General features: G+C 32.2%; 1 long non-coding RNA gene across 1 annotated transcript; it reads left to right on the top strand.

Moving 5' to 3' along the window:
* The first annotated feature begins 432 nt into the window (after positions 1–432).
* LOC106375526 lies at positions 433–3,862 on the top strand. Its single transcript, XR_001275299.3, has 2 exons — positions 433–2,909; positions 3,259–3,862. It is a non-coding gene; the product is annotated as an uncharacterized LOC106375526 (long non-coding RNA).
* Positions 3,863–4,926: the final 1,064 nt, after the last annotated feature.

The following is a 4,926-nucleotide window of genomic DNA, read 5'->3' on the forward strand; positions in this document are numbered from 1 at the left end:
CCGAACCGAAAAATTTGAAGTACTTGGTTGGATCCAAATATCTAGTACCCGAAAGACCCAGATCCGACAAGAACCAACCCAAACCTGACCTAAGGGTCCGAATGCCAAGGTATAATTTCTCGCGCATTACATTTTACAGGTTGGAAGGAAATTAAGTAACCAAACGATAAATAATAATTACCAATTGAACTGCTTTTTTTTTTTTTTTTGGGGAAAGGGCTTAATTACCAATTGAATTGTTTCAGCTATACTTTTGGCCAAAAGATAAACACCATGGGTTATGTGCTATGATTGGTTATCGACAATAAATAAATAGTCACATTTATAGAAACTTTTTGGAGTGGAGACGGGCTCGGATTAAAAGGGTATGGGGGGGGGGGGGAGGGGGGGGGGGGGGGGGGGGGGGGGGGGGGGAAGAATGGCTGAGAAAATAAACAGCGCACTAAGATCCGATAAAAAATTAAGGAATTAATTAGGGATAATTTGAAAAATACTCTACTAATAGTTTAAAATTTGAAAATTACACCTTATTTTTTAATTTTTGTAAACTACACTTTGTTAAATGTGAAAATACATTTTTATCCAAGTTAATTATTTGAATAAATAAAATATAAATAAAATACAAATAAAAATTCAAAACTATTAATATTATTATTTATGTTTATGTTTAAAATAAATATATATTTGAGATAAATATGTTATTTTACTATTTAGAATTTTATAATAACAATAGTATTATGAAATTAATAAATAATGATGGTTGTGGTTTCATAAAGTTTATCTGTGTAATTTTTTTTATTTTTTAATCTTATATAAAGAAGTTGTCTGGTATTTCTCATTCTCTATAGAAAAACTCACGTTTTTTATACAAACATATTCTTTTTACTCTCCAAAAACTCTAGCTATATGCATCATGTTCTTTAATTTCTTTTTAAAAAGGAACACAACAGAACTGTTTTCAGAACAAAAAACAAGTAGAATCAGAAACCTAAATCTGATTTTGAAATCATCAAAAAATCAATTTGATTTTATAATCTTAAGATAACTATAAAAAGTGAGATGTTATAGTTGTAGAGTTGAAATCAATGTTTGAATAGAAAAAGACAAATATGTAAATGAGAAGAGGAATAGAAAGTATGAAACTTGAGAAAAAAGCTTTTAAAAATGGAGAATAAAAGGTCATGGAGAAAAAGACGCAGGAGACATCGTTTGTTTTCTTTTTTTAAAAGTAAAAATTTAAGATATAGTTAAAAAGATATTTCGTAGATATTTTTTTTAAAATCTTGTTCTTTTTGAATCTGTTAATTTAAACAGTAAATAAATTATGATGAGACAGTAAATTGATAATAATATTAAATATTCATATAGGATAATTTAGTAAATTCATATATGCAAAAGTGTATTTTTCAAAAACTTTAAATACTAGTGTAGTTTTCAAATTAGCTAGAATTTCATATAAATGTATTTTTCCAAAATTTCCCAATTAATTATACATGCGTGATTATTGATTTATACTTTAAATTATCTTTTGGTAAACAGAAGTCAGGGCCAATACGGAATCGAAACCCTTTTTGCTCGTTTCGTGTCACCAAACAAGCAAGCACTATTCCTCTCTAAACCTGAAAGCTGACGGCCGTCACATTTTTGCGGTCGCCAGACCACCTTTTTAAAAATCGTTATTCTTTTCTTTTTTGTTCAAGTTGTTTTCTAGGTTTTTATGCGGATTTGGAGAAACTTCAACAATGGTCTCAGTTTTGGTAGTCTTCGTGCAGATTTGATGGTCTATTCAGCATATAGTTGTGGGGTACAGTTTTGTTTGAGCGTCTCTTTTCCTGCTTTCCTTCGAATATCTATCGAGCATAAGATTTTTTTTTGAGTTACATGTGTTCGGGTTGTTCTGGCGTTCCTTCGCAAGTAGTTATGAAATGAAATATATTAGGCTCTAACTGATACCGATTAAACGAATACTAAGAATGAGAAAAAAATGAATGAAAAGGGAAAAAAATGAAGAAAATATATTCCTTTATCAAAAATGTTAAGGAATCATAGGTAATAGATATTCATTGTAAATGGTATAAAATTGTAATGAATGATAATGAATTCACTATTTTCACTCATTCCCTTAGTCACCATTTAGTTTTCTTGGTATTGGGTGGAACCATTTTGTGGAAATGGATCATATTTCATTTTGGGACTGGTTTTGATTATATTGTCTCTTTTGTTTGGTCTGCGTTTTTTTCATGGTGATTTTTAATATGAATAGTCAATCCTGACTATATGTAAGATTTGTATTTTGTAGTTAAACCTCGTTCAAAGGTAACTTAAGTAAAGCTAACTCAGAAAAAATTGATGAATGCAATTAAAGAAGAATACTTATTTAAACTATCAAAACTATTCTCATGTTGAAGTAGAGATGACAATTTGAAACCTGGACCATTGGCCTGGTCCGTGAAGGATTGTTGCGGGGCTGATTTGGGCATGGGTTTCTACGCCCGAAAAGTAAGCGGGTCTCGCAAGTACGTGTCATGCGGTATTGGGCTTTCAGCAGGATGGACATCACTTGGACCTGAAGGATAGTAAAGACCTGCAGGATAGTAAAGACCCGCTTCACCGAAAGAATCGTTTACATTTTCACCTGAAAAAAGAAATGAGAGAGAGAGAGAGCGATGATGGTGACTTGGCTTCGATCTTCACCAGCAACCTATGGAGCTCTGGTGATGGTGGTTCGATGGTCGTCGAAGCTTCCGGTCTCTCATGCGTCTTTGATCTGATTCTTCTTCTGATAATCCCTTCGTATTTCATCTGCAGAAGAGGAGCTTCACCGACAACTCATATGAACTTTGTCGACTGTTTCTTCTCCAACAACCTCCGATGAAGATTGCACCTTAGACGCCGATCTCCAAGATCAGGTTCGTGTGTATATTTACTGCAATCGTTTGGATCTTCAGTTGCCGATGTCCAAGATCAAGCCATCTTGGACTTGAAGTCCTGTATATGGATCTTATATGTTTCTACCATATGACAATGAGTGTCTAAAAAGAGCTTGGCTTGCTATAGAAATCTTGATGCTTGGTTGACTTCTTTGTTCTGCAGATTTATCTTAGATCTCGAATTGCAATAGTTAAAATTGAATTGTTCTAGTCACCTGCATTATACGTTTTGACTATTGTTTGTGGTGATTGTTGAGTTTGAGGTACACTTTATGTTTTGCAAATTAATCTTTTTAATAGTCGCTTGCACTACTTTGATCTATTACAGGAAATCATTGCTCAAGCTGATAGAGAAGATCATAGAACTCAAAAACCTTGAAGATGCATATGGTTCCAAACTCAACTTACGAATATATTTTTACTGCAATTCTTCAGTTCTATTTAGGACCAGACAAGCATACGTTAGTTTGAATGAAGTTACATGCTAAGAAGAATTGATAATGTTGTGACTTGTTTTTGGAGGGAATGAAGTTGTATCGTGTTCCGTGGGCCGGCTCGCAAAAGCTCATGTTAATTACAGGGCGGGATTGGTCATGCCCTAACGAGACTGCGGTACCAAACAGGACAACGCACAGAGACCCGCTGGAACTGAAGACCGCTGCGGAACGGAAGACGGGCAAACCTGCGTGCCATCTCTAGGTTGAAGGTATTAGAAATGGGTCGGCTATTGTTGAAACTGAACATCTAATGTCATCAGTTATATTTGCCTTTGCTGTTTTCTGGTATAGAAAAACCACTAATTTTTATTATTGTTTTGTTATATTCTTGATGTAATATGTTTCAAATCAGTGTTTGAAAAACAAAAACAAAAACAAGCAATCACAGTCTTGTAATTAAGACCTAAGTTAATAGTATTAAGCAACACTCCAATTTCTAATCAATGCATGTTAATAAGTATTTGACCTCATGGCTTTTATAAAATATAAAAGTAAATTGGATGATCAAATAATTCTGATTACTGTTTGCACAATTTTTTTTTCAAAATATGTAAAATCCAAAGATGGGTGCTTCCTTGTTTGGTGATTTGAAACCTTACAAAATATAAATTTGATTATTCCATATTGCCCCTTACTTTTGGTTACAAAACAAAAAGGATAATAACGTATTGATCAATTATCACGCTTACATATTTAATTAGCATATTCGTGTTAATCCCCTATATATTAAAAATAAGCATTTGTTATTAACGCGTTCACACTATATTTGTCATGTGTCAACTTGATGTCAATTTCAATTTGAGTATGTTGACATGTCGGTCTCACAATCATTTAACAATTAATGCGTTCACATACTTTTTTTTTACTTCACCGTAGAGAATTTAATGTGTTCACACTAAATTTTTTTAATCAACTCATTTTTAGTTCATGCATTTTTAATCTTTGTATTAGTAAACTGAAATTCTCTCCGTACAACTACTGAATAATATCATCTTGAAAGACAAAAATTACAAAATCATTAATATTCGCGTTAACAAAAATGTTGGAATGAGAATATTTTTAGAAATTCAAAGTTACGTATTTTTCCGAACTTAGCCATGGTTGAGGCTTCTGTACAGGAAGACAATAAATAATTATGATTTGTTATGAATTAAGAAAACTAGGGTAAAAAAACACCACATACAAAGTCAAATTTTTAGTTTAGCCAAATATAATTTCTCTTTACAGAGTTTTCATAGCAGACCATGAAATAGAAACATAATCAAGTTGTTAATAAAAATCGGATATCAGAAAAGCTGTACAAGAAAAGAAAATTCGTGAAATCCATTGAAAATCAGAATTCAGGTGCCGATTGAAAATATCATATTATTTTCACACAATTCTAACTATTTTCACTAGATTGTATCGTGTTTTTATTATATTTACCAATATTTTTTATAAGAAAATACACGTTATTGGTTATAGACTACGTTAATTTTGCAATATGCCCAATAATATTG

This window comes from Brassica napus, chromosome C8 (genome assembly GCF_020379485.1).
Source record: "Brassica napus cultivar Da-Ae chromosome C8, Da-Ae, whole genome shotgun sequence".
Taxonomy (NCBI): Eukaryota; Viridiplantae; Streptophyta; class Magnoliopsida; order Brassicales; family Brassicaceae; genus Brassica; species Brassica napus.